The 6767-nt window shown below is 43.0% G+C and overlaps 1 long non-coding RNA gene across 1 annotated transcript in view; it reads left to right on the top strand.

The window, feature by feature from the left end:
* Positions 1 to 2897, top strand: part of LOC103742361 — an 11126-nt gene extending 8229 nt beyond the window's left edge. Inside the window, exon 3 of the long non-coding RNA XR_607622.1 lies at positions 2727 to 2897. This is a non-coding gene — a long non-coding RNA (uncharacterized LOC103742361). The remainder of the gene's footprint in view (positions 1 to 2726) is intronic.
* The last annotated feature ends 3870 nt before the right edge of the window (positions 2898 to 6767 follow it).

The raw sequence follows: 6767 nt of genomic DNA on the forward strand, positions 1-6767 counted from the left end.
ATAAATAAATAAATAAATAAATAAATAAATAAATAAATAAACAATAAATAAATAGGTAATCTTTTCAAAAAGGAAGAGAGAGAGAAGAGAAAGCAGAATAGATTATCTGAAGGAGGTAGGGGACCAGCCAGAAGTGGGTAGGGGGATGAAGGAGGGCAGTGAGAGAAGGTGATGAATAAGAATAAAAGCTCTGTCTCCAACCGAAACTGGGAAGCCAGGAAGACAGCAGTTGTTAAAGTGCTTATCTTGCGAGCATGAGGACCTGAGTTCCATCCCCAGATTTCATGTTAAAAGGGTGGGGTGGGGTGGGGCCTGGTAGCGCACACCTGTAAACCCAGCACTGAAGATACAGATAGGCAGACCCCAGGACTTGCTGGACAGTCAGTCCAGCATATTAGGCAGGCTCCAGGCCAGAGACTCAAAAAAAAAAAGGTGGACAGTACCTGAGGAGTTATACCTGAGGCTGACCTCTGGCTTTCACACACATGCACACATATATGCACACATGCACACATACATACATGAGCACACACACACACACACACATAAGCTAAAACTGTTTCTGGTTCCAGATGTGACTTCTTCCTCCTGATGTGGCTCTCTGCACCAGGAAACAATGTAACCAAGGAGTCACCTTCGCCACACTATGTCTTAGGACTTTCAGTCTCCAAAGCTGAGCTAAACAGACTTCTTTTGTATTCGTTAGTGGCCTGTGTCAGTATTTCACTGCAGTGACAAAAAGCTAACCAATACACCTTCTAAAAGTCTTGTCTCCAAATACCATCACCCTGTACACATGACTTTTGGGGAGACACGGACATTCAGACTACAACCTCAATTTGAGCTCAATAATAATTGCATTATCCTGCTTAGAACTCTGTAACAAAATGACAGCTAAGGCAGTTTAAGCAACAGAAGTCTTTTTTTCTGGAAGTTCTGGAGGCTAGTGGTCCATGCTTGGGTTGTTGGCAGGTTTGCTTTCTCCTTCCTTAGCTTGCAGATAGCTGCTTTCATGCTCTGTTCTCACAGAGAAAAGTGTTTACATACCAGTGTCTCTTCTTCACCTTCAAAGAATGCCAGCCATACTGAAAGCTGGGTGTGGTGCTGGAGGCCTCTAATCCCAAAACTCAGGTAACTGAAGCAGGAGGATCTGGAGTCTAAGGCTAGTCTGTGATATGATGTAATGAGTTCAAAGCCAGCCTTGGGCTATACAGTGAGTTCCAAGCTAAACTGGGCTACTAAATGAGACCCTGCTTGTTTCAAAAAAAATCTGAAAAGAAGAAGAGGAAAAAGAGAAGGAAGAGGAGGAAGAAGAGGAAGGAGAGAGGGAGAATAACCAGCTATATTGGTTTAAGGTGCCAGCCTCATGACCTCATTTAATGACCTCCTTAAGGGCCCTGTTTTGGGAAGTGAGATGTTGCTGGAGATTGAGCCTGTAGCCTCCCAAGTCCTCTACCATTGAGCTACACCCTAGGCTTGACTCTCTCTTTAAATACAGTCACATTGGCAGTTGGAGCTTCAACATATGGATTTTTGGAGACAAAATTCAACCCTAACAATGACACACCTTCACCAGATGCAGTGACGTCACCAGGTAGCGTGACATCACAGCACAGGGTGCCTCTCCACTTTGCCAGCTTCTGGCTTCCTTACCATCCCCAATGGCAGATGCACAGGACATGGTGGCTTTTTCCCTGAATGCATTTGCAGGGCCTACATATGTGTGTGTCTCTGTGCATTATAAAGCTCCAAGGCCTTGTAACAGAGATGATGTATCCCCACTGAAGAAAAATGACAGTCAGAATGATGAGAGGAAGCCAATTTGTCATTTAATGCAGAGGCTGATTGTGCTGCAACAACTGCCTCACACTGGGATTGATTACAAACAAGATGACATTTCCCTGTGGGCTGCCTCATGTGTTATTATAAATAAATACCACTTGCTTTAGCATCTGCATGGCTGCAGCAAAGAGATTCTACCTCGGCGCCTTAGGTATGTAGTAAATATCCCAGGGAACACAACGGCCCTCCTCAACCTACAACCTGAGCTTTGCCTCACGAGACAGTTTCATAAATAACATGAAGCTGTCAGCCAATACCATAAGAACAGAAAACAAACACAAGTTTGACTAATCCTAGGAGTCATTTTCCTGAAACGTTAACCTTAAACTGTGATGAGGTTTTGTTCCAAAAGGCCTAGGCAGAAGGACACAAGGGCCTCGCACACTGTAACCCAGCACTCAAGGGGCTGAGGTAGGAGAATCACAAGTTTGAGTTTAGCCCAGGCTCTACAGTGAGATCCTGTCTTTTAAAAAAGTTAAATTATAAAACAACCCAGGGCCCCTCAGCAGCTGTTGGTATTTTTTATTATTTTCCATTTCTCATTAGCTCAAGAGAATCAGTTGGTTTCTGAAAGTATTTTCTGAAGACCACAATGGGATCTTCAAGATGGAAATAAATCTGTTAAATCTTTCGAATATCTCTTTGCCCTTGCCCTGACTGTTCCAAATCTGTCATCTTTAGAATTTCAAATAAATAAGTTATTTTAACCAAGGAAATATAGAAAGACTTTTTTCTGTTTATTTCCTTATGCCTTGCAAGGTTGGATTTCATCTGCCTGTGGAAAATATATTTTTTTCATTTCCGTGCCTATCCACTCATTTTCTATCTTCTCCACCTCTTCTCAACATTTTCCTATCTCTTCAATCTTGCCCTCCATAAACCAGGAGCGGTTGGCCTTTGTTTCCGGCGTGATACGAGTGCCCCCTGCTGTCCAGAATTGAGAACAGCTCCGCAGCCCTGCAGGCTCAGACCAGCAAGAGAAGAAAAAAAACTACAGCAGGTCTCCTATCTCTGGGCAAACGCTGGAAGGATTGTTAAAATGAATAATTTATTAAATCGCGATTGTTTATTGACTGCCCTTTCATTATTTACTTTTCAGTTATTAAACACACCCGCAGAGTGCCTGGGTGTCAGCCCTTGGCCGACTCGCAGCCTTTTTCCCAGGGAGGGATGTTGCCAGCCCCTCTCTCCACCCAAGACATTTTCGATCTCTTTTGTCAGGTCGGGGTCAAACTACAGTTGTTCCGTGATGACTTTATCAATTCTCAGTTGATAGACTCTAAATGAAAAACTGCCCGCTGCTGCTTCGAGGCCACTTAAGAAGGGGGTTATCTGTGTAATGTTCTGTCAGTCGGGCAGAGTCTGAGACAGACGTTAGGAGTCAAGTGAAATGGGGAAAAGATGTTTTTAATGCCTTTTTATTGGTCTCTGTTCCCCCACATCCAGGACCAGCTGACACCCATCCTGGACTGTTCTTCCAAATCAAAACAGGTAAAGGAAGGAAATCTCTCTCTCTCTCTCTCTCTCTCTCTCTCTCTCTCTCTCTCTCTCTCTCTCTCTCTCTCTCTCTCTCTCTCTCTCTCTCTCTCTCTCTCTCTCTCTCTCACACACACACACACACACACACTCACACACACACGCAGGCGCGCGTGCATTCAGAAGGAAGATAACAAGACACCCTACAGAATTATGCTAACTACCTTGAGGTAGGTCAAAAAGCACGGGTCTCTGATGGGAGGGGCTCTTCCCAAGAAGAAAATTCTTACTTCAGATGTGAAGGGAGGTACCAGTCTGTACCCAAGAAGCCTCTGCTTTTTAAAACCCAAACATTTTTACCCAGCAGGATGTCAGAAAGGTGTGTGGCACCCCAAAATAAATAAGTAAGCCTCAAGGCAAAGAAGCAGCACAAAGTCATAATAAATAAACAAATAAACTGCATTCTAAAACCTAAACATTTTTTAAAAAGCAAACAACGGCCAGCAAGATGGGTCAGCAAGTAAGGGTACTTCCTGAGCAAGACCGTAGACCTGAGTTCAATGCCCAAATCCCACCATGGAAGAAGAGAACCAGCTCCTGAAAGTTGTCCTCTGAGTTCCAAACCCACACACACACACACACACTAATAATAATTAATTAATTAATTTTAAAAAAAAGAAAAAGAAAACTGAGCTGGAGAAATGGGGTCAGCAGTTAAGAGCACTGACTGCTCTTGCAGAGAACTTGGGTTTGATTCCCAGATCCACATGGCAATTAACACCGCCCCCCAACTCCAGTTCCAGGGGATCTGCCCTCTTCTGGCCTCCTCGAGCTTTGTACAACACAGGTGCACTTACACACATGCAAGCAAAACACTCATACACATAAAATAAAAATAATAAAATATTTTATAAAAGAAAAGTCCAGCATGTAATGACTGGTACTGAAACTCTTCACAATCACCAGAAAATTTTCTCCACTCTTTCTCTCTCTCTCTCTCTCTTTCTCTCTCTCTCAAGTCAATTGTTTCATTTCCAAATAACTCATTAACAATTTACATTGGAATTTGAGGAAAAGCATATTACCAGATATTGCTGTAAATAAAAACACTAAATAAAATTAGAAATGCCATCAAATTAGCCCTTCTCTCAGATTAAATATGACTTTTAAGGAAAAGTCACAACTTGATATTTTTCTTTTACAGTACTGATATTTTGCATCCTCTGCATCCAGAATGTACAGGGGTAACACAGAGCAGGGGCAGGGGCAGGGGCAGGAAGGGATCTCACCAATGGGCTTCCCAGCATGTCCAACCCTGCAGCCCACCTGCGGCATGCACCCCACAAAGGCTAAGAATGAGACCCAACATCTTTGAAGATCACACATCCTGCCACAGTGTCAACAGGCTGGACACACCTGGCTTACATCTGGATAGTTTCTAAGAGAGAGATCATTTTAGCAGCCAAGAGCCCTAAATTTGATGTGACTCTGACCTCTGACTTGGATTCCACCTGTGGCTTCACCAGTTTTGAGATTTGAAGGAGTTACACACAAAGCTTAGGTTTCCTTCTTGGTGAATTAAACTGATGTTTCTTACTTCATAAAATTAAATGTGAGTTCATCCATGTCATATATATAAATATCTAACACAATTAAGGGTATGATCAACATGCAAGACATATACAGACCCTTAGCTTTCTACCCTTACTCCCTTCTTTCTACTCTAGAAGCCAGACAAGAAAAGAGTCTTCCCAGCTGAGCAAGATGGCACATACTGGGATCCCAGTATTTGGAAGGTTGAGGCAAGGAAATCAAGGGTTCAAAGCTAGTTGGGCTACATAGCAAGATCCTGTCTTGAATTAAAGAAGGAAGAAGGCATGGGCTGGAGAGATGGCTCAGAGGTTAAGAACACAGGCTGTTCTTGCAAAAGACTGGGGTTCGAATCCCAGCTCCCACATGGCAGCTAACAACTGTCCATAACTCTTCTGTCCTCCACAAACATTGCATGACACGGGTGCACCTACCTATGTGCAGGCAATATACGCATACACATAAAATAAAAATAATAAATAAATTTTTTTAAAAAAAAGGAAGAAGGGAAAAGGACGGAAGGGTTCAATGGTTAAGAGCACTAGTTGCTCTTGCAGAGGACCTGGGTTTGATTCCCGAGAGGAAGGGAGAGAAAGCTTCTAATTTTTAAACTTCCTAAAGCCTGCCTGCTTCAGGGCAAGGGGCAACAGCTTCAGTATAGAAAGCTGGTCTAGCACACTGTGGTCCTGTGTTCAACCCCACAGCAGCAATAGCAATAATCAAGATGGTGGGGGGGGGGGGGTTGGGAGGGGAAGCTATCTTGACGAAGAGCTCTGAAAACTTGAGAATTGTGAGAGTCCCACAGTCCAAGACCAAGCCTGGGGATGTAGTTATTGTCTAGCACACACCCATCATGTACTCAGGAGGTAAGGCATGATGATCAGAAGAAGTTCAAGGTTATTCTCAGCTACATAGCAAGTAGAAGGCCAGGTTGGGCTACCCGAGATCCTGCCTTTCTTAAACAAAGCCAAGTCTATCTTTTCTCTGTTGTACATCCAATTCCTAATCTAAAATCAGGCACACAGTGGGTGCTTACTAGATATTTTCTTTTCAGTTCCTGGCTTTTTCCTTTCCTAGCACCACCATGAAGTCAACACAAGATAAAAGGTAGATTCCTTTTGAATGTTATAGTTTGACAAAGTCTGTCCATCTTCCAGCTGCTTACCAGCAAAGATCAACCTGGCTGGAGGGTTGAAATGGGGAAGAGAGATAAGCTTTCTGAGAGATTTGGTTGAGCCTTAAATTGTCCTCCTCCCTCAGATCAACCTACTTTTCATCTTGTATCTGGATATAAGAAGGTATGACCATTTTAAAATAAATCAATAAGGGGTGGAGAGATGGCTCAGCAGTTAAGAACACTTGCTGTTCTTGCAGAGGACCCAGGTTCAGTTCTCAGAACCCACATGGCAGCTGACCACTGTCAGTAGCTCCAGTTCCAAGGCATCTGACGCCCTCTTCTGACCTCTGTGGGCACTGCACAACTTGGGTGCACTTACATCCATACAGGCAAAACACTCATACACATAAAAAATAAAAATAATAAATAAAATATTTTAAAATAAAATAAATCAATAAATATGGTTAAAAATATGTCCAAATCCAAAGAAGAAGGGTTGTTATAAAGACCCCCAAACACTTCAAAGACTACACTGTCATATAGTCTAAAAACAGAAGTGACGGGCAAGCAAAGTGAATGACTGAAATAATCAGTTTTCAAACCATTTTTATTTCTTCAAAGCAACATAAGATTAAAGGAAGAGGATGCGGAAGAGGTGGAGGAGGAGAGCAAGGGGAGGTGGAGAAAAAGGAAAACGAGCAGGCAAGAAGACCGAACTAATCCCCCAGGCAGGAACTTCAAA

The sequence above is a fragment of the Nannospalax galili genome, unplaced genomic scaffold, assembly GCF_000622305.1.
Source record: "Nannospalax galili isolate Female #2095 unplaced genomic scaffold, S.galili_v1.0 scaffold359, whole genome shotgun sequence".
NCBI classification, from domain to species: Eukaryota; Metazoa; Chordata; class Mammalia; order Rodentia; family Spalacidae; genus Nannospalax; species Nannospalax galili.